This window comes from Nanorana parkeri, unplaced genomic scaffold (genome assembly GCF_000935625.1).
Source record: "Nanorana parkeri isolate BGI_ZX_2015 unplaced genomic scaffold, ASM93562v1 scaffold1914, whole genome shotgun sequence".
NCBI classification, from domain to species: domain Eukaryota; kingdom Metazoa; phylum Chordata; class Amphibia; order Anura; family Dicroglossidae; genus Nanorana; species Nanorana parkeri.
In genome coordinates, this window is record NW_017308182.1 from 17,305 (window position 1) to 41,966 (window position 24,662).

Here is a 24,662-nt window from a genome sequence, read left to right on the forward strand (position 1 = left end):
TGCAGACTGTGCTGTCAGTCATTCCATTTTGGTTGCAAACAGATGCTGAAAAAAACTGGAAAAGAAAGAAGATAGGAACAAAGGTGGGGTTTTTGTCCATAGTGGCCAGTCAAATTTCTATCTCTCGCATCATAAAATATGAAACTTAATTGGTCAGTATGGTGAGCAGCTCATCTTTGGTCACCATTTTTTTCCCTATACTTTTTAATTTCTTTTATATGTTGCCCCCATAAAGTACATCTAAACTCTAACTGGATGACATGTAGTTGGCCACAGATCTGTGTAACATAAACAATTGCATATTTTAATATAAACTAATAATATAAACTTTATTATTCTTTTTCAACTCAGTGTTGCTAATCTCCCCCAAACCTCTTTCAGCTGGGGACCATCTTTCTGAAAGTGACAGCTGTGGATCATGCCTGTGCATTGTGTATTAGCATGGATGCTTGTAGGCTCCATGAGGATTGCAAGTGACAGGGTTTCAATGCAGGAGCACAATCCGGAGAGCTTTGTTATCCAATAACAGAAAGTGCCTGAGCCATAGCAGGTAAACTGCAGATTGAAACATACCAAAATTACATAAGCATGATAAAGATTATTTGAGATATTATTAGTTGGGTTTAGGTATCCTTTAATCTGTGAGATTTATGGTTTGTTAACTGCATATCAGATTTACCATTTACGGTAGTATTTAGTCACAGCAGCGGCTCCTTTGAAACATTTTAAACTAGCAGTGTATTTTACAAAATACAAAAATGTGTAAACATAATTCAAATCAGATGTACTCTGTATTTAATATGTTTTTTATAATTTGATAAAAAATTTTAAGTGTCTGCACTTGTGCAGCGTCCATTTTAATTGCTTTTCCAGTTAGTTTGTTACTAGTAAAAGAACACGCAGGGCCTTTACACCATACAAAAGGTCTATTTTGTACAGGAAGGCCTTTCCCTGACTTTTCATGTTGTGGGTCTGTACAACTTGCCAAAATCAAGCGACATGCAACATACACTTCAACAAATGCATTCATTTCAGAGAAACTATGAAAGTTTGCTTCGCTAAAAAAGAAGCGAATGACAAATTTGTTAACAGAATTTCAAATATTTGTAGCAAATACCGCATGGCTGTTTCCGCATCAAACACTTCACTTGTCACTCTTCTGTGGTCATAAATAACTACAAGTAACATTAAGGTTAATATTGGCTACTGGGTACAAATCATGTGAGGTAATGGGGTTTATGACGAGTAGACTTCTTATGTGAATAATCTATTAACCTTTAAAACAAGTACATTATAACCTAGTAAGCATGTTGGCATATCTTACTTTATGTAATTTCCAAGATAAAAAATTATCTTGAACACAGTATCTGTCCCCAGCTTGTAAATCAGTTAAAGCATTATTCTATCATAATAAGCTAAACATATTCACATCCAGTCTTTCAGCTAAGTATGGTAAGGATTATATAGGGCAAAAATGAATATTGCTGATAGGCTGTATGAGGCCCTATTCTTCCTTAGCTAATTTAAAACCCAACTCCAGCCAAAACATTTGACTTTCTTTTGGCTAGAGTAGGCTAAAAAGAGACCCACTGTAAGGTTTTATTGTCATCCGTGTCCTTATAATGAAGATTTTGCATGAGAAATGGGACATTTCTTAAGCAGGGAATAGACAAAATCAAGCTTTAGTACAGCGAAGAGGTTTTAGAGCTTCTGACAGTGTTTTTATTGCTGTCCATGCCTTAAAGCGGTCTTTGCAGTTAATGCTCGTCATGGAGTAATGAATTTACTAATAATTTCATCTGATTGGTTCATCAAGTGTTTGTTCAATATATTTGCGAGCTTCTTCAATTATGCTAAATATCTGGTTCCCAGAGAATGAGGTACAAAGAGGGATTGTCACGATCCTTGGCTCACTGAAAAGCCCTAATGACATGTTTGTTTGGGCAGACTTAGTGCCTAAAATTCACAGTTACATCTTTGCAATTCACAAACAAGTTATCTCCCTCTAGTTACATCTGATATGTAAATACTATCTTACCACAATGTTTATCCTAAGGCTAACTGAATAGATTTATGACATATCTCAATATCTCTCAGCAAGTAATCCAATCTTTAGATCAAGAAAACCCATCTGGTCAATAAAAAAATCATATGAGCTGAATATTGCAATTGTTTTGATTCAATTCAGCTATACATTTACAACGTTTCTGAGGGGGACCCTGCTAAACATAGGTATGTTGTCAATGTAGCAATATAAGCTCCAAATATACACTGAGTGGCCAGTTTATTATGACCACCTGACGTTTGTAGGCAAATTAGCTATAATTAGCTATAATTTCACGCTGAAGTTGCTAGAGAGCCAGACCATTATAAATAGGGAAGCAGGTTGTTTACCACGACAGTAGAAGTGATTTTTTTCTGAAGATATGGATAAACAACGCGATTTAACAGCCTTTGAACGTGGGATGATTGTTGGCTCCCGGAGCCATGGAGCGAGTATCAGCAAAACAGCAGTATTCGTTAAATGTTTAAGAGGGGCTCATTGTTAAAGTGTTTAAAGACTGGACTGTCAGCCAAAAATCTGGGTCTGAACGTGCGAATTGTGGCCGTCAGCGACTAGTCAATGTTAGGGCAGAACGGAGAGTGGCAAGACTGGTACAAGACAACAGAAGGGCAACAGTGCAGTGTCAGATTCCTCGCATCACCTTTCAACATCATGTGGAATCACGAAGTGGCCCAACGAAGTCCTCTTGTGGAGTCATCTCGTGGCCCAACGAAGTACTGATGGGGTGGTCATAATAATCTGGCCACTCAGTGTATATGTGTGGCATCGTTCATTTTCCCCAAATATTATTGTCTTTTCCCCACAACTCAAAAACAGGGGTTTTTGAAATTACATGCAAGCTTGCCCCCCCCCCTTTTCCATACCTAGTAGCTGCAAATTACATTTGCAGGCAATTGCACAACACTCCTCTTGCTTGCTGCCTCACCTCTGGCCCCCATTACCTTATGTTATTTCCCATCCTGCGTTGGGTCCCTTTTCCCCATGTCTCTTTGCTCTGTGTGTGCTGATGCTTTACTAGCAGTTTCTCTAACTATATTGTTTACTACTTTACCATTGTATTAATAATGTATGTTGACTCTTGTTTAGAATCCTTTTCTGTACTGGTATATTGGATTCCATTTATTATTGGCTGGCATATTACTATGAATGACCATAGGCCTTCCATGTAAATCCTCTTGATGTTTATGTACTTTTGAAAGTAGGGAAATGGTTGGAAGACCTGGGTGCTTTGTAACAAGAAATGCAAATACCTTTAACTCCCAAATCCTTGGACCTACATAAAAACCACACAATCTATGATGTATACCTGTGTTGGATCAGATAGTAAAAGTGTGTAGTACTGTTTGTTATTTAACTTCCTAAACACTTCTGCGTGATAAATGGTGGAGAGCTAAAATTCCTTGGTCTTTTGTTGAGGATCTCCACTCCCTTAGCCAAATTAAAAACTGCTTGTCTTTCTTAAGTGCTAACAAGGTTTAGTAAATAAAGAAAATATTTTTCCAAGAATATTTGTATTGGAGGACACAAATACAAAGATTATGCAGTTCTGCTTGGGTTACATAAAACATTTCTTGAGTGTGAGAAGTTAAGGGAACACTACACTCACCTGCTTGCGTCAGGTCCAACAAATGTTGGAGCATGTCTCTGATGGTAGCATCTAAAGCCTGATATTCTACCACAAAGTAAGGATGCTTTTGCAGTTTTAAAGTTTTCTTGACATGTTATCTGCAACATAGGAAAATATATTTAAATACTGTAAACCTATCAAAATATTCTGTCAGAAAGAAAAACTACTACTGACTAATAAGAAGTGTGGGAAAAGGAGAGGGTGTGCCTGTGTTTTCTTAGTATTTGTGTATTTTGTTTTCCTCTGCCCCTTAGCTTTATGGTAATATCATCCATTTAGGTTTCTAATTATCTAGAGGATACAATTACTTTCAGGGTTATTCACAAAAGGGTGACGAGTTTGGAGAAGGCAGGAGAAGTAAACAAACTAGGACAACATAGCTGAAGTGGAAAGTGAGCTGAATTGGAGAATTTTTCCAAATCAGCCATTTTGTCTTAGGTTGTTCACTTCTCCTGCCTTCTCCAAGCTTGTCACCCTTTTGTGAATAACCCTGTATGACTCCCAGATTATTTAATAAGCAGGAGCCCTTGGATTTGTATTCTTAACCAACTCTCCTGTTGCCCACTTGTTTCTATGTATTAGTTTGAGGATCTGAGCAATTGGTTCTATCTTCATTAAATGTCTTCTTTTTAGCATTTATTTATCAAACCTGTCAAATTCTACTTTTCATCTATCAAGTAAAAGTTTTACCAATTTGACATTAAAGTTGGTTTTGCAGATCAAAAAGCTCACATTTCATGATAGTTTTACATTCTCTATCATGTTTTAATAGCACATTAAAGCCCAAATTAACTTTTAGTTTTAATCAGCTAAATACATTACAGATGCATCATAACAGAAACATGCTGCACAAAAGTACTGTTGCTGTCTGGGAGGAAGAAGAGGTCTTTCTGCAGTGCTCTGACACACTCCTTGCTGAGTGACAGAGATCAGTCAATTCTACTAGCCACTTTTTGTTTGCATAAACACTGTGCCAGACTCTCTGAGTAAACCATGCAGAATGAGAGAGGGAATCTCAACAATCAAGTGGACCCACTCTTATTTGCCATCCTGCAATCACCCTGGATAAACTCTAGACCAAAGCTTTCACTAACTACAGACAGCCAGACAGTGTAGCCCTCATAGTCTAGGAAAGCTTAACCCCTTCACGACCGATAACAGGATTATTCCGTCACGGTCTTTGAGCTCCTCAAAGACTGGTGAAGATTAATCCTGTCATGTGGTATAATGAGCACTGGTCCTTGGAGGGACCAGTGCTCATTGAGTTAATGCTGTTGCAGGGTCCCTTAGGGTCTGAGGCAGGGCCGGTGCTAGGATTCTTGCCTACACAGGTAAGGTGCATTTTTGCGCCCCCCCCCCTCCCCTCCCCCCTGTAAAAACAGGGCATTTTGACAAGTACTTGTACTTGTCAAAATGCCCCGTTTTTTCCGCCCTCACCCTGCAGCGCCCTCAGGTGGCCGCCTGACTTGCCTTGCGGTAGCGCCGGGCCTGGTCTGAGGAACATTCTCAACAGCAAATTAGGGGTCCCAGCACTGGGATCAGTGCTGTGACAGCCACTGGGCTGGCTTGCAGCTCACTCTGAGGAGAATACAGTATCTCCTTAGAATACTTAGTATCAAAAGCTCATGAAAATAAAAAAATAACCTCTCAGTGTCCGTAGTCTAAAAAAAGGCTATTAAAGTTAGGAGACAAACATACCACATTCTGAAATTGTTCCACACTAAAATTGTATTTCACTCCTTGTATTTTTTGACCTATAACTTCCAAAATAATCTTAAATTCCAGACATATAATATACCCTATAAATCGGGACAAATAGAAGCACTTATTATAAATTACTTTCTGTTAGCTTCACTAATTATGTACACATTATTATTGGCAAAACGTTTAAAACATTTTTTTTTTCCTTTTTTTAATTTTTTAAATAACGCTATATAATACATGTAGATGCAATGAATAAGGAAGATGGAAATTATGGGTAAACAAACACTTTGCAAAAATGGCAAAATTGCTCCGGTCCCCAGGAACTAAAACATTTTCTGAAGCTGTGTCACTAAGGGGTTAATGGGGTTAAGTTCTGTGGTGTATGGATGTGGACCTGAAATATGCATTCTGGTATGGGGTTATCTGTACTAGACTTTGAGCTTTAGGTCAGCAGTTGAAATGATAATGCAAATTTATAGAAAGCAACCACATGTCCTGTAAATAAATAGCATACATATTACATTACAACAAGTGAACAGACTGTACCTTTTAATTGAAGTCTTCATTAAGAGAACTGAAATCACTCTGTATCTTTTACCATCAATGGTAAAGTTTAAAGGGTTGGAAATAAACGATGGAAAATGTTTCTGCAGACTTATAGTATGCATGGAAAGGGGATAGGCCTGGTGTACAAACCATCTGGTTGTTTCCTGCCAGCAATTTCTGTGTCTGTAAAGGTTACACAGAACTTGAATGATGCTTTGGTCATTGCTGGACTGTCATCTTGGTAATAAATGAATGGTCAAATATTGTGCTTTCCTGTCTATTTCGGAAGCTGTTAATCTAGACTCAGAAACACATAATATGTGTTTCAGGTTTACAGGAACTGTACATTAAAGTTGTCTGCTTGTTCTACATATAAAAAAAAGAAAAAACTTCTACTCTATGTTGCTGGTTCTACACTTAATTTTGAAGCCCATTTGAACCGTAATATTTTAAAGTGACATTAAAGTCAAATTTGTTTTCCCTCCCCCCAATAGTAATTAAAGCACTTACCTTAAATTATGTCTCTTAATCCGATCTTCTCCTTCTTTCCTGTTCTTTTCAGCCTTCTCTCCAGCGCTGCTGTGGGTCTCAGATCCAGCGCTGACTCCTCTGTCCTTGCTGGCACTTCCTTTCCCACAGTGTCTGCATACGTTGCATACGTGTGAAGGCGTCCATAGACTTACCTTGCGTCTCTCCTCGTCTCCCGGTCGAAAATCCGAACTGCGCATGCGCCCGCCCCAAGATGCTTTGCGGCCGCTCGAGCAGTTTCGGATTTTCGGACGGGAAACAGGGGTAAGTTAAAACCGCTGTTAAATCTTTTTTTTTTTTTTTACTTTTTGCATATAGCTACTGCTGGCTAGCAATAGCAGTAGATATATGCAACAAAAAAGGGAGGGTTTAGAAACCCTTTAACGGGGGGATGGAGTTAGGCTAAAAAGAATAGATCATGTGTGTTTTTTTCCAATGCTTTAGCACTTTACTTTCTGTGATTCCTCTATTGGTTCAACACGTTTGCTGCACAGTACCCCAATCTACAATGCTCATGCTCCCTAAGCAAAGTTGTTGATTGGAACAATGTGCGGGAGTAAGTTGGGTGTTGGCTGTAATGCCATTGCACATATTACCTATTAGCTGTCCATTCAGGATGGAACTGGAAGTCCAGAGAGATTAGTTCTGTTGGATCTCATCCCAAATCGTCTCTCCCTAACATTTTAGTCTAGTTTTAGTTAGTCGACTAAAATGTCAGTATATTTATATATATGCTCAATCCAGTTGAGTAAACCTTTCCGGGAGAAAGGTAAACCTTTCTGTATTAGACTCCCAGAGCGTCCGGGAGAGTAATGACAGATAGCGTCCCTGGTTACCAGGTAACCAGGGACGCCATCTGTCATTACACACTGAGAACCTGGAGAGGCCGTTGTGATATCATAGCGGCCCCGTTGGGTTCTCAGTGTGTAATGACAGATTGCGTCCCTGATTACCTGGTAACCAGGGACGCTGATTTCTCTGCAAGTGCCAAAAGCCAGCCGTGAGATGAGGGCTGGTTCCGCCCAGCTGTCAGAAGCAGGCTGTCGGCCAGCTTCGGCTTTCACCTCGGCTCAGTGGAGCCGAGGCATATGCCTTCGGCTCCACTGAGCCGCTCGGTCAACTTCGGGAGCTGTAGGGGCTATAGTGAATAGCCCGTACATCAGCCCTTCGGTTCTACTGAACCGAAGGGGTCCTGGGGCCGAAGCTAGCCGAAGTATCAGCCGAAGCTACGGCTAGATCCTTCGGCAGCTTAGTGAATAGACCCCACAGTCTTATTAGGGGAAACTTAATGAAAAGCTGGGGCTAACCCCACACTGCAAAAGTTAAGTACTCGTTTTTGTCTAGGGCTGAAAAGAAAAAAGTTATACTTATCTGCATTTCACAACTGGCTGCTTGTTAGACTGGTCGCTGCCTTGTCGCTCCTCCTCTGCTCCAGAGGTATAAGGTCCTGTGAGTCATCATGTCCTGAACAGTGTATAATATGTGAGGATGCTGAGGGACATTCCATCGCTGGAGAGGAGCAGGAGATAAGAGGCAAGGACCGGAGTAGTAGCCAGCCGGTTTCAGGGTTCAGTGAGTATAACTTTGTTATTTTCATCCCTAGACAAAAATGAGCATTTAACTCTTGCAGTGCAGAGGGTAGCCACATTATGGCTGTCGTTCTTCTCTAAATTTTTGTCAATAAAACTAATATGATTATGAATGCTCAGTTTGTTAATAACTAATGTAAAATTAACTTTCCTTTCTAAGCTTGAACACACAGTAATTAAGAATCATAATTTCCTTAGCTAAAAGTACATTTTTAATCAACATTTCCATGATTTTATTGGAAAAGACAGAACCTGATGTATTTTCAAATTGAAGGACTTAATTAGTCTTGAACTTTCCAACCTTGACTCAGCTGGTGTTAAAGAAAAGATTTAGAGGCTTGTTCACTGTTAAATGAAGCTCTTTCATCAGGTCAAGTAGCTTTACTGATGTCCTAAAATATTTAATACATCTATAGTTAGTGTGTTCCTAAAATAAGTACACAAACAGGGCAATTGTTAAAAAAGAATTAACCATAATTAAGCTTGTCTGCTGGGGTGTGTGTGACAAAAAAGAATTCCTAAACAAATAACCATCAAATCAGCAATAAAACATCAAAAGGTATGGCATATTATAGAATAGCCACATCTGTCAATCTACGTAATGGTTGATTTGCCACTTATATAATAGCTTCTAGGATCTATATACCAAGAGTCAGTTCTTTAAGCTCAGGCTACATGTTTTTAAGTGGAACCAAACTGCAGGCTGCAAAGGGGTGTAGTTTCTCTCTTTCCAATAGATGTCCCCCACCTGAACTTATGTCCTATACTTTGGCTCCTTTTCTCGCTCTTTAACTCCTTTTGAGAAGCTATGCACTTCTACTCAGAGAGTAACACATACAATCTCCGAGATCTACTCTCTTCTGAACGACTCAGATACTCTCCCACCAACGCCCTCTGCGAAGGCGTGGGAACGCGATCTATCCACTACTCTTTCCATGCAAGACTGGAAACGCATGGACTCTTTGTTATTAGGAGGCTCCATGAACGTTCAAATCCAGGAGACCAACTACAAACTCCACTCGCATTGGTATAAGACCCCTGCCCTACTTCACCGTATATACCCGAATGTCCCCGAAACATGTTGGCGATGCAACCAAGACATAGGCACACTCCTCCATATCTGGTGGACATGCCCGCTAATCTACCCTTTCTGTAAAGAGGTCCATACCATCCTTAGAACCACAACTGGTTCTGAGATAGAATTCTCCCCAGCATGCCTTCTACTATATCATTTTGAGGAATCACTCCGCATCTCCAAGAAATCCCTCACAATCCATCTGCTTAACGCAGCAAAAACCGTAATTCCTAGACATTGGAAATCCCCAGATCCACCAACCATCAGTGAATGGTTCTCTCGAGTGCATACCGTATCAACCATAGAAGTACTTATCTACTCCAGCAGAGATGACATGACCAGATATCTCAAAACATGGACGATATGGCACCTATTCAAGGACTCAGCAATGTAAGCTGCTCTCCAACGGTGACTACACCCTTCTTCTTCTACCCCTGTACCCCAACTTCTGTATATCCACTCCTCTCTTCTCTCCATTCTTCCTCTTCTTCTCCTTCAGGGGAGGTTGGACGGGACCTTCCTTCCTTCTCGACGCTTACTTCCCTTATCCCTCCCCCCTTCCCTTTCTTTATCTCATCTCTTTCCCATAACGCTCACTAACTCCCACTCTTCCCCACCACTCCTCCCTGTTTCGTCCTTCCTCCCTGTTAATCCCGTTATACCTGCCTGCAAAATGGCCTTTCCCGATTCTCGGGCGAGGCCCTACACTACTTACTGTTTACTAGGTAATACCCTCCCTGTTTAGCACCCCTCCCCCCAATTGGTAAGAGCCAAGTTGACCGAACGACAATACTGAGACCTGACACTCCTTTAATCTAACCCAACTGTGGCATGTAGGTAATCATCATGCGATAGCCAGTGACATAGAGGGATGGAAGGATGTGTAGCTACTCTAACATAGCAGGGTCTCTCGCAACAAGGCTCAGACACACAGTTTTGGTCCACCTTGAGGGTATTCCCTTTGTTTTTCCCCTCTGTTATGAGGTTTTGGTTGTCATATGATTTTTCATAAGTACTTGTCCACTGCCTATGTACTTGCATATGTAACTTTTCAAACAATAAAAATGTACTTGTGAAATAAAAAAGGCTTAAACAGGGTGTCAGGCAAGCTGGCATGAAGATGCTGGACATGGGGGTGATTTGTGGAAACCTTTTATTCTGCTCTCCACAGCAGTGCAACAGAGGTTTGTTGACTAGCCCCGAGGATTCCAGACAGAAATTTTTTTGTCAACTCCTCATCACCAGTTTATTTAAATCTCTAGATTAGTGGAGAAGGAGGAGGAAGAAAAGGGCCCAGGAGCAGCACTAAAAGGGCAAGTTGTTGCTCTGCACCCTTGAGGAGGAGGAAAAAGATGTATTAGCAGGCCCAAAATAAAAGACTGCTATGCATCCTTGTGAAGGAAGAGGGGAGAAAAGGCCGCATTAGGATGCTAAAAAATAGCTGATATGCGTCCTTGAGGAGGTGGAGGAAAAGGGCACATTAGCAGGCCCAAAATAAATATCTGCTATGCGCCCTTGAGAAAGAGGAAAACATAGGCCAGAAACTTTCTGCTAGATTATATGGGAGAGGTTACAGCACAAAGAAATTGCCAATTTATTTTTTTAATTTGTAAATTTTGTGACTAACCCAGCTCTGTGGTGTCATGCTTTTCCTCATGCATTTGTTACCCAAATGGCTGTTACGTATACCACTGCTGAAATGCTGTAATCGGAGTCTGTAGACTAAAAGGTGCTATTGGTAGCAGGTACGCTAAAAAAAAAGGATCACAAACTATTCTATCAAACTACTTTCCCCCCTTTAGTTCCCATTTAATCAAAAGGGTTAATGAAATATAGAACTATTACAGTAAAAATACTGTAAACTGCAATAATAACCCAAAATATGTGCTCATTGAATGTGGTACCGTAATAAGCCTATAAAGTATAGGCTTATTACGCCTATAAAGTATATTTTCTGTTTTTAAAGACTTCGTCTCCAGTTCATTAAATGTCTCAAAGCTCCTGCAGCTAACTTAGTTCACACTGCGGCAAGGAAAACTTCAAAGCTAACCAGATGATGGCCTGCAAAGAAAGTGAAAGCTTAGCATGAGGTCAAGTTGTTTAAAATCATTGTTAACTCATTTGGCCACAACTTATTGAATTTCTAGGGTAGTTTGTTAACTTTTACTGAAAGCATTTGGTTTGGTAATATTAAGTTGTTGTTTTTTTAAAGTACTGTACATCTACAATATCTGTGTCTATAACTTCCAACTGTTTCTCATTTGGAGGGACTGCCCCTGCCCCTCATCCTTTTTTCTCCTCAGTTGCCCCTATTTTTACTCTGATGTTTAGACCTCTTTAAAAAAAAAAGAAGTTAAATTGCACTAAACCATTGATCCCACTTTTTATTTTGAAATTCCAGTAAAAAGAAAGTGGTGAATATAAAGGTGGTGAATATAAAGGTGATATACTTGAACAAAGAACACAAGGAAAATGTGTCTTTAAAAATATTTAGTCAACAAAAATATCAATAAATGTAATAGTGTATTGTAAGCATTTCCTTGAATATAGAAGCTGGTATTGCCACCTCTAGCGGAAATTTTGTAGGCATATTGCATAACTGCCCACCGGTCCCAGACATTGACTCTCTTTCCCCTACCTTCCATTTCTTCTTTTTGAGCCATTTCTTGGTGGATTTGCTGGTGTTCTTCAGATCATTATCATGTTGAAACATCCGTTTCTGGTTCAACTCAAACGTTTGGACTGACGGCCTCTTATTCTCATGAAGCGCACTGCATGCGAACCCATGCAGAGCGAAGCAAAGCTGTCAGGCACTGAGCTTCGCATGCAGTGTGTGAGCGGGGTGCAGCCAGATGAGTAACTGTATCTTCAGCCAATCAGCTGAACTGCATCTTCTGCTGAAGATTACATTTTTCATCTCGGCACACTTAGCTATGCAAGCTCTCGCAAGCTGACATGCTGGAGTGAAAATTACATGACACATTGCATGTGAAGGCAGCACGCCGCCGCTCCATGCTGCTTCGCGTGCAGTGTGTCACAGCCTTTAGATATGATGTAGAATCCATAGGTGACTTGATGACTGCAAGCTGCTAAGACACTGAAACAGCAAAGCAACCTCAAAACATAACATTCCCACTAGGGATGTTTAGATACCAAGTACCGTACTTGGTACAAGTACATGTACAGATACTTTTCAAGCACCAAGACTAGACTAGAGATAAATTGAAAAGTTAGGAGTCAGCTGTCATTTTTAAGGAGCACACGGAGCTCCTGGGATTTGTACATCCCTATTTTAATGTATCATATTTTTTTTATAGATATAAATAAGGGATGCACAATACCATTTTTTCCAAGTACAAGTACGGAGAATTGTCCAAGTACTCACAGATCCAAGTACTGATACATTTTTGTGTATTGTCATGTGACACTTTTTCTAAAACAATACACACTAATGATTTCAGGACAGTGGTGGAGCGCCAGAGCCCGGTCCCAGCTGCAACCGCTGCAACCCCGGTAGTTCTCATGAAAATGCCAAGTATCAGCACTGGTATCTGAACTGGTATCTGAACATCCCTAATTTCCACCATTCTCTACAGTTGGTGTGAGGTTCTTCTTCTGAACAGCAGCCATCGGTTTGTGTGACACATGTTTACTTCTACAGTGGCCAAACAACTCTATTTTTGATTAATTGGTCCACAGCACATCGTTCCAGAGGCCCTGGTCTTTGCCTATACAGTATGTTCATTAGCAAACTTCAGTCTTGCTCCAATATTATTTTGGGACCTAAAGGTTTAATTCCCACCTCCTTAATTGTTGTAAAAACTTTCAGATTGTAGATGCAAGCACTTTGACACCAAATGATGTAGGAGTTACCTGAAGATCCCTTGATGGAATTTTGGGGTTCTTGGGGACTTCATTTAGCATTAGTCAGCTCTGGGGCTAAAGTTTATAAAGATTCATTTGAAATCTACACCACCTATTAGATTATTTTCCTTGCAGTGACATTTTTTGAATTCATGGTAAATGTGGGCATGCACTAACTTTTTTTAATTACACCGTGTCAGTTATATATGTATCTGTAGGCACTGTTTGCATGTAGATATATAGTAAACTAATGTTATGGGGTCTGCATGTGTGTATATATATACATACCGGGGGGAATTTATCAAAGCAAATGTGACAGTTTTAGCATCATTAGATCATTTTATTAATGTGCAAATCTGTCTAGCCGCTCCTTTTAACATGTGCTAATGTTTTGACCAGAACTTGCACTATTTTTCCAAAAGCACTTGTTTTGCGCCTGTTTTGCTTGTGTTTTGGAAAAGTTTGCAACTGTTTTCATCTGCACTTGACCTGCGGCTGTCTGAAACTGGAGCATCGCCTAACACAACTTAAGAAGCCCCCATGGCCACTTCTTTAAGAAGTGGCCATGGGGAAGCTTTTTGCCTGGAATTGTGAGTCTTCTTTCCTGGAGTCTATTTAATCTCATTTATGAACAACATTACACTAGCAACATAAATCTGGTGCAAATATATCCCATGTGACCATATGCGAGTTCGAACACTCGCAATTGCTATGATAAATTCCTCCCAGTGTGTAATGTAAGGGGAACAGGCTCAAATGGTAGTGGCAATGGTAAACCATGCATGAGAGAGGGACAAAGTTTTGCTTCCTTCATAGCAGACAAAAACCCTGGAGTCCCTCACCATGTGTAGGTAATAAACAATGGTGATACAGTATCTAATAAATATTATATTACAATTCATTTAATGATATAGATTGTATTTTTCAGATACATATATGATTCATTATTGAGTGAAGCTTTACTTATTGTGAGGATGCCTTTTTATTTTCCCTAGTTTGGTAGACACACAAATATTCAGAGCTATGCACCCTGTAAGCTGCAGTAAGAAATCATGGACACATACTTTAGCCTTGTCATTGTTTGTTGCTTGAGTGTAAAGGGTAATGGATGCTATAAATCTGTGAGAATAACAATATAAACACCCTGTAGGAGAGACAAATAAAGAGTGAAGAATACAAAAACATGAGTGATGACAGTTGTAAATAGCTGCAGATGAATAGGTGGTAACTTTACTTGTATACTTTGTAGGATAGCTGTTAACTGAGCTTATAGCCATGCCATTCAGAATGGTCTTGTGGAAATCTATTGTGTCTCTTAGGTAACTGAGTACACATATGTACCTCCCTGCCAAAGAAACTAATATATACTTACTTACCATTCCTGCGGCCCACTGAAATCCATAGACATCAACGGGTGAGATAAAATTAAGATTATTTTGGTCGTTTCTAATGCTGAAATTGACCTCCTGAGGCTTATGGAAGCTGTCAAGTATCCATGGTCCCACATTAGCCTAATTATTTTACCACTTTCTTTTCACAGAAGAAAAAAAGAGACAGTGAAACAAGGAACATAAAACATTTTAAGCAGCAATATACAAATAATAGCATACAGTAAAAAAAAAAAACATGAATACAAAGAAAATTAAATAAACTAAGGTACACTAAAAGCACCCCACGAAAATATACCGTCAAAATAAAGACAAAAAAGTATTTTTTATTTCACAAACATTTTACCTAAGCATTGCAATGAGTACTACTTCAGCAAATTTCACTAAAATCATTCTGTTCATCACTTGTAATATGTATAATATTTAGCATTAGTTGGTTTAAAAAAAAAGTTGTGCTTAGAAATGTATCTGAAATAGATGGTTTATTTAGATTATAGTAAAACATTCTGCAAGATCTTCAGATATGTGTTTAGAGCGACCGTGTTATAAAGTGGAGTGTCCGTATTCCAAATTTTGCATCTAGGCTGTAGTGAGCTTGAGCGATGATGGTTATTGTTTTGTGTTCAACTATTTTTTATTTCTGCCTGTTTTTAGGCAGTAGCCCTGGCAAATATAGCAAGAAGAAACAATATTACTGATTTATGAATATTTCTCTCTGGCAAATCACTAGGAGGTTTATTGCCAGTGGTGCATTGTGGGGAAGAATATAAATATTGGGAGTTACCTGGCAGAAGTGTCTTTGCCTTCTAGGCTCCTGCCAGGAGAGGAAGTCCTTTTTTATTGGGATGCCCCATTGGAGAGGAGGTTGAGATGAAAATCTGAGCATACCAGGCCTGCTCTCTGGGGAGGTCTATACTTAAAGAGGGGCCTGAGCCTGGTCTTAGGAAATTGATGCTGCCTTGCTGGAGACTGGAGTACATCCAAAAGGAGTGGAGCAGAAAGATGCCTACATGTATGGAGCATTTTAGGAAGAGGCTTCACTACCAATTAGTGTCCCTGGTGAGCTTAGTACAGTGGTGCCAGTGAACATTGCAGGAAATTCTAGCTGCTCATCCTAGGAGGTACTTGTGCTACCTAGTGTTGCTTAATAATCTATTATTACAGGTTTCTGGTCTTGGCTTAAAGGTCCATAACTTGTTTTGACTGTTGCTAAAAGAGAACATCTATGCCTATTTTGGGTATTCTGTGCCCTTATCCTCGTTCCTTGAGTTTATTGTGCTTTAATAAACTGTCACATACCTGATTGGACACTGAGGTGAATAGGGGGCTACTCTTGCACCACCAGTCCAACTCCCCTGGAGATGGTAACAGGTAACAGGAGGACTCAGAGAGGCATGCGTGCCAAAGAGGTGGTCTGCAGTTTGAGTGTGTTGACCAGGGTAATGCGTCCACAGGAAGTGATGTTGCGGGAACTTGAGGTACCGCGCTTCGCAAGGTCAGAGTTGAGCTGGTAATCGGGGTTGAGGTCACATGCACAGAAGGATCAGATACACAGGTGAGATGCAGAATTGATGGTCAGAAGCAGAATCGGGGACACAGGCCGGTGCCATACACAGGTAAATCTGGAGCTCAGGCGAAGTACCAAATCGGTACTCCAAAAGCAGAGTCGAAGCCGTCAGCCAGGGTCATGCACAGTTAAACAGAGTCACTGGAAACAGATAGCACAGGAACCAAGGAAAGTCGAAGACCAGTCAGCAAGTCTGGCTCAGTGCTCACTCTGATTCTTATAGGCCATCTGACACCACTGACATATGCACACTAATATCTGCGCAACATTTTCATTAAATTTGTGCGTAATTACATGCACACTTTCACAAACATCTTCATGTGCATTTCTGCGTGCATGGGTGCGCATCTGGATACCACTATGCACCGACCCCTTGCTGCAGAATCTTTGCCCATAATACTGAGGAAAGGGCTGTGCACGTGTACCTGTCCTGCCTTCTTGGTAAGTACCTTACATAAACTCTTCGAAAGTGACTGGTGCCCAATTCCTTACAACCTACAAAGAGTTTAGGATTCTGCCCTGAGGTTTGAAATGCCAGCCAACTGAAACACCTGAGGGTCCTCCTCATCTACCCATGGATAAGGTGTGGTACATGTTCAAATAAAAATTTGAAGCTAATCAGCAAACTTTATTTGTGCTACAACATACTCGCTTCTATATGTTCAGAGGCTCTGCGTCCCTCCTTGCTGCATTCCACCTACTTATTTGGATGGACCTGATACCTTTGTAATTTTGGAAACTGCATGGTTTAATAAATCTTTAGGTTGTTATCTTAAGCTGAGAAAAAGAGATAGCTGGAAAGAAAGTGTACTACACCATAAATGCACTTGTGAGACTCCTTTTTGGAACCAATGTCCAATGTCCGTTGGTGAACCATATCTGTAAAACAATACATTCTTTTCCGCTTAAAATGGAACTCCAACCAAAACTTTTTCATGTTTTGGATACCATAATAAAGGGCTAGATCTTCTGTCTATTTTTTAAAGGAAGAGAAGTCATGTAGGAGGGAATCTAAACATCAATAAAACAGGGCAGAGGTATTAACCCCCATTTTCACATTATCCAAAATTGTGCAAAAACATTTTGGTTTAAGTTCCACTTTAAGACGTTTTGGCTTGTTTATTTACTAGGTTGTTTTGCTCATAAGCTACCAGCATATTTAGACAAGTCATGAAGATTAACAATATTACATTTTAAAGTACCCACATCAAAGCCTTCCTGGACCCTTCAGCGCCACAGATTGACATTTTTTTCAGCATGCATTTCCTTTATTATAGCAGTGGCTAGTGTTGATTAAGCAGAAACATATTCATGTTTCTTAAGCATATTTAACAGGATTAAAGGACTACTTTTACTGAGGGTGGTAATAATCATGACTGGAACAGAAATGTTACTAATTGGAATAATTGGTTTCGATTAGAAATGATACTATACTGCAGAAACTTTAACTGTAATTAGTCAGCAATGTAATATGATGTAGGAGATAAATTAAATTAGGGAGAAATTGTTAAGTAAACTTAAAACTAATGAAAAATACATCAACATACCATATTAAATAGATGCAACCCTCGCTCCATATGACAAATGATATGTAGTAAATGAAAGCAAGCACAAGTAATCCAGTCTCTAAAGTAACTGGAGCATTAAGACTCACCACAAAGGTAGAGAGTCTGATGCTAATTGGGGCACATTCCTGTGAAATTAGTACACTTTTTTGGGTAATTATTTTTATTCCCTTAGTTAAACATTTTCCACCCATCCTGTGCCAGTGAATCTTCTAAGCTAGTCTTCAGTGTTAGAAAGTTTTGTATTACTTTGTGTAACAAGACATATGACATCACTGTGCTTTGTATAGTGTTATTGCATGATCAGTTTACAGTGTAGTATTACCCTGCTCTTCTTTTTACCCTGGGTTGCAGAATATATTATTTGGTGAAATAGATCATTAACATAAATCACTTCACATAGGTTAATAAAAATTAAAAATAATTGTAGACCAGAAAATATTGTCATAATGATATAGGTTAGGCCGGCACACAAACAATATATTATAACAAACCTTGGGGTTGTCAATAGATAAATTGGCCAAAGTTTGAAATGTGTAGTACAGAAATATTTGTTTAGTAAAGTGACTGGGCACATTGACAAATAGAATTATTGTAGCTCTGGATTTTTTATCCCACATGTTTGCTATTAGAGGGAATCCCTCCGAAGGAGTTACATGTTACATGTTAAGATGGTCTGTTTCTCTTCATATTATGGAGCGTACAGATGACTAGATCTAAAACATCTAATTTGGAAGATATGAATGCTGGGAGGATTACCCAAACTGTATCCATGAAACACTACACTACAATGAATAAAGTCACTCAAAATGGTAATTTTTATTACAGATATTTTATAGTGCAACAACTTTACTTCACAACAAAGTTTTGCCAAGCAACTGTACCGCATAGCAAGGGAATACACTCTTAATGTCAGTGACAAATTGGGTGTTGTTCCTACCTGGAGATCCGATGAATTCTAATTCCCCTCCTGATATTTACTTAACTGCTTGTTTAGTCCGATCCCTGACCATATTTGTGCAGAAGAAAAAAGGGGAAGGTAACTCGTCACAAGATGGCGGGTTAATAGTGGTCAATTTAAGGATCCGGACAAGCCAGTTGGTTACGTGAAAAAAATTAATTTTATTGAAAAGGAAATATACAAGATAACACATTTACTGACAATACCACCATTAAAACCTATTAAAATTGCAGACACTATTCAATTAAATGTGGATCGATCCTCATGCACTTCTATCATTCATTCCACCGTGAGAGGTAAGTGGCCAGTGAACTACCCACGTTGCCACCTATCTCTCCGTGAAACATCTGAGGACATTCTTTACAAAATTATTTTTTGATTTTGTAAAGAATGTCCTCAGATGTTTGTAAATCCTTTCCCTCTATCGATTTGCTTTTTCTTTCAGAATTCCTTTGGTGGGTGTTTCCCTGTGGGGTTAAACTTTTCCTTGGGTTAGTGTTGGCTTGTATTTAGCCGTGTGTACACTTAACCCTTTCTATCTTCTTCACTATACAGCTTCACCTAGACAGCCCGCGTTTACAGATACACGCAGGGGCAACTTCACGGAAAGATCCACCGTGAGAGGTAAGTGGCCAGTGTACTACCCACGTTGCCACCTATCTCTCCGTGAAGTTGCCCCTGCGTGTATCTGTAAACGCGGGCTGTCTAGGTGAAGCTGTATACCAGGGTATGACCAATTAAAGGGAAAGTATTCTGGTAATAGTATTTGCAATAGAGGTGTCAGATAAATATACAATGATTGCCTAGGTTTCGTACCGAATCAAATTATATACTGTGCTTTGACCATAGATAATTATGGATAAAGTGGATCCTGATAGGTTATTTTTTGATTTTGTAAAGAATGTCCTCAGATGTTTCACGGAGAGATAGGTGGCAACGTGGGTAGTACACTGGCCACTTACCTCTCACGGTGGAATGAATGCTAGAAGTGCATGAGGATCGATCCACATTTAATTGAATAGTGTCTGCAATTTTAATAGGTTTTAATGGTGGTATTGTCAGTAAATGTGTTATCTTGTATATTTCCTTTTCAATAAAATTAATTTTTTTCACGTAACCAACTGGCTTGTCCGGATCCTTCAATTGACCACTATTAACCCGCCATCTTGTGACGAGTTACCTTCCCCTTTTTTCTTCTACACTCTTAATGTCAGCCTGTGCTCAAAAGTAAATGTGGTAAACTGTTAGGAAATGGCAAAAGCCAGTATCTAGAGATGTTTACACGTAGCTTTAGATCCTTGGTTCTCAACTGGTTGGTCGTGACCCAAAAGTAGGTCGCAACCCCGTTTTCAGTGGGTCGCCGCATGCCTTCCACTTTTCTAGGTGAGAGGCTCCTCTGCCTCCCCCTAGCTCAGCACTGTCAGTACTCGCGCCAATCAGCCATTCAAAATATGCTGCCCAGCACCGAGTGTCAGCTTGAGATGAGATGGGATGGGGTTGTGGCCGTGAGGGAGCTCCATCCATATGTGCATTGCTTACAGCTCCCTCACATGTCCAATACAAGTACCTGGACTGAAGTGACATCACTTCACCTCTACAGGGCGCGCAAGTAAACTGTACAAGCAAGGCACATATGGATGGAGTTCCGTCACAGCACAGCAGCCCACACTGGACCCCAGGCTAAGGATCCACTCCAGTTCTCGTAATGTAGAGAGACTGGGAGGACCTTACAAATAAAATGACATTAAAACATTTTTGGAGTGCGTATGAGAATGTCTGTGAGTGTGTGAGATTGTGTCTCTGGTTGTGCATGTATGTCACTGTTTTTGAAGGCCCGTTCACACTAGTACAGTGAATTTATTGCATAGTACTGTTAAAGTAATGCACTGTACCACTCACTTGCACCTAATGCACGTTCTGGTGTGGGAGGGGTGTTACGTTGCTATGCATTTGAATGGTACCCCATAGGCATCTCCCACCCACAGTTCGTATGCCCGCACAAGAACACGCGGTACCGCGTTCCATGCTTTCCATTGCAGTGCGACTTGGGTCATGACTTAATGACCAAGGACAAATATGGGTCCTGAGTTATACCGATTGAGAACCACTGCTTTAGATAATATCCAGACCTGAGATGTTCTGTTATTCAAACATCAAATGCACCTACAAAGTAGAGCTGCATCTTGTCTCTCACATTTATAATATAGCTCTAGAAACATATTGAAAGTTAAACGTTACTTTAACAGAACATACAAGTTCTGAAAACACATACTTTCTTTTTATAGTTACTCAGCTTTGAAGATTATAGCTTTTCTATGCCATCTGAGTGTATGCCTTGCACATTAATAATATTTAGCCCCCGTTCACACCACAGGCGTTTGTTGCGCGTATTTGTCAGCACTGAAAAGCTCAACATAAGCCTGTAGCTGTAAAAAGTACATGAGGTTTTTGTTGGGGTAGATCAGCACGATTTGCTCCTTTTTCCTAATGAGTCTATGGGGACAAATCGCGCTGATCTGGCCCCCAAAAAAGCTCATGTACTTTTTTGCAGCGACAGGTGTTTTTCTACACGCGACACTACGCTGAGGTGTGAACAGGGACTACAGAAATAAATGGGATGTCTTGTGTTGAGCATTTCAGTGCTGACAAATACGCTCGACAAATGCCTGTGGTGTGAACAGGCACTAACGCAGCTCTGACAGAGAACGTTGAACCTTTCTTAACAGCAATGGAGTACTGGGCTAGGGGTGAGGTGACATTTGTTTCCTAGGCCAGTACCAATAAGATATGTTGGGCTGCTGGTCCTGAAAGGAGATATTCCACCATTTAGACATCATGCAGAGCAGGACCCACAGTCAATGACAAATGCCTGGGCATTATATACCTATCTTCTTACCATTCAAACCTGCAAACACATTATCTGACAGAGAGGTCTTCCAGCATCAATATATTAAGATACCATGTGGCCAAATGTCTATAGCTGCAAAGGAAACTGATGCTGGAAGATGATGTGCAAATCTGTGTCACAATGACCCATGTCCTTAAAAAACACCCCACCTTTCCCCATTGCTACCAACCATTGTATCACAGCAGCACACTTTGCATTAGGGATGCACAGATACTTTTCGAGTACCAGTGCAGATACTTGGCATTTTCATGAGAACTACCAGGGTTGCAGCGATTGCAGCTGGGACCTGGCTCTGGCGCTCCACCACTGTCCTGAAATCATTCGTCTGTATTGTTTTAGAAAAACTGTCACATGACAATAAACAAAAATTTATCAGTACTTGTACTTGTAAGTACTCGGCAAGTACCAGTACTCGTACTCGCAAAACTGGTATCTGTGCATCACTTTATTTATATTTATAGAAACAAAATCGTACATTAAAACAGAGATGTACAAATCTCAGGAGCTCCGTGTGCTCCTTACAAATGACAGCTGCCTCCTAATTTTTGAATTTTTCTCTAGTCTAGTCTTGGAGCTCAAAAGTATCGGTACATGTATTCGTACTTGTACCGAGTACTGTACTTGGTATCTGTGCAACCCTACTTTGCATGATACACCTTCTTAAGCCCAAATCAATCTGTCCTGGCAATAAAAGTGCTCTTTGGCTGTGTTTGTACTAGGGATGCACCCTAGTACCAGTGCCGATACTTGGCATTTTCATGAGAACTACCAGGGTTGCAGTGGTTGCAGCTGGGACCTGGCTCTGGCGCTCCACCACTGTCCTGAAATCATTAGCCGATATTGTTTTAGAAAAACTGTCACATCACAATAAACAAATATGTATCAGTACTTGTGTCCAGTGGCGTAACAATCAACGACCCAGGCGGTCGCTATGGGGCCCGGGGCACAGTGGGGCCCGGCCAGATGCCGTGCAGGCCGCCTGGGTCGCATTGGGATCTTCTGCTGCTGGCTTTCACTGGCGTCTGAAGACGAACACGCCGCTGTTCAGATCATCTGTGCAGCGGCGTGTTTGTCTCCACAGTCAAAAAAATTTTTCTATGGGGCCCTGTGATTTTTAGTTACGCCCCTGCTTGTGTCTGTACTTGGGCATGTATCAGTACTTGCAAAAATGGTACCGGTGCATCCCTTTATATATATTTATAAAAACAAAATCATTCATTAACACAGAGATGTACAAATCCCAGGAACTCTGTGTGCTCCTTACAAATGACAGTTTTGAATGTTTCCCTAGTCTAGTCTTGGAGCTGTAAAAGTATCTGTACTTGTACTTGTACCGAGTATGGTACTTGGTATTGGTGCATCCCTAGCTTGTACACCAGGGCAAGGTTCCCAGTCCTACCCTGCTCATCACTATCCAAATAAACTATTCTAATGTTCCTACCGTACTCTTATACAAATCAGGGATCTCAAGTCTCCCTGATGTTCAGGGAGTCTCCCTCTATTAGACAGCGGCTCCCTGATGTCCGGGAGATGTATATGGATACATATATATATTTATTACTATTATTTCTTTTATATTCTGATGGCGGCCGCTGTAAAAAAACAAAACAGAAAGGGCACCTCCCTGAAATAAGGTTTTGCAGGTTGGGATGTCTGACAAATGAACAGTAGGGCTAATTTGGTATAAAAAAAAAAAATAAACAAATTGACATGCCAGCTAGCTTTTGGATTTAGAAAAAAAAAATTCAAGGCACTCAGACAATACTAATGAAAAAATTATAACATTTAACACAAAAATCTTTCCTTTCAAATTCCATAAATGTTTCAGCATGAAGGAAAATAGATATTTACTTTTACTTCATAGAGAAACATGTGGGTGTCTTCTGTGTGCACATCAGCAATGGTATGCATTGAGGATGTCAAACTACCTTTACCACAATAAATATATAACAATAATAAAATATTGTAGCCATCATCTAATATATTTTTGTTCCATTTTCATCAAATCTCACTATAAAATTGATGCAACAGGAAGAACATGCAAGATAATTTTTTTAAATCTTCTTTTATTCCATATTAAAGATGAACTCCAGTCAAACAGATACATATACAATTGGACAAGGTGTCCCACAGGTGTATAAAATCAGGCACCTAGGCATGCAGACTGCTTCTACAAACATTTGTAAAAGAATGTGTCGCTCTCAGGAGCTCAGTGAATTCAAGTGTGGTACCGTGGTAGGTTTGCACCTCTGCAGTAAGTCCAGCCATGAAATTTCCTTGCTACTAAATATTCCACAGTCAACTGTTAGTGGTAATACAACTAAGTGGAAGCAACGGGGAACAACAGCAACTCAGCCACGAAGTAGTAGGCCACGTAAAATGACAGAGCGGGGTCAGCGCATGCTGAAGCGCACAGTGCGCAGAAGTCACCAACTGTCTGCAGAGTCAATAGCTACAGACCTCCAAACTTCGTGTGTCCTTCAGATTGGCACAATAACATTGTGTAGAGAGCTTCATGGAATGGGTTTCCATGGCCGAGCAGCTGCATCCAAGCCTTACATCACCAAGTGCAATGCAAAGCGTCTGATGCAGTGGTGTAAAGCATGCCGCCACTGGACTCTAGAAAAGTGGAGATGTGTTTTCTGGAGTGATGAATCACGCTTCTCTGGCAATCCGATGGAGGTGTCTGGGTTTGGAGGTTGCCAGGATAATTCATCTTTTATCCTGAACTGGTACAAGGTCACATGGAATCTGATTTTTTTTTTTTACTGTGGGTGTTGTGGAGTCTTTCCTCCAGTTTTATGAATCAGTCCTACTGTTTCTTTAAGGCAGTTGGCACCGACCCTATTTATCACATTTCAAGAGACATTTTTTACTGTCTCCAAGGAAAGTTTGATACTCTTTATAAAAGTCTGTACAGATGGCCACAGAGAATCAACTACTGAGAGTCTATTCTAGGCTGATATTTTGAAAAAGTTATCCAATAGTACAGGAATTACTCATTGCTTTCTTTACATAGCCATTTAAGTTCCAAGAAAAGTCTTCCAGGCAAAGATGGCTAACCATAAACACACAGAGGAGCAGAAGGCATAAGTGAAACATTTTGGTGGGGCACAGCACATCTTTTTAAATGGAATTTCACAAAATCTTTAATTATAAATTTAAGCTGATAAAATTTTAACTGGCATGTCATATTGAGTCCAAACACCATCTTTATAAAACGTTTTCAATTTTTATATACAATTTTTTTTTTTTTAACACATTTAACACAATGC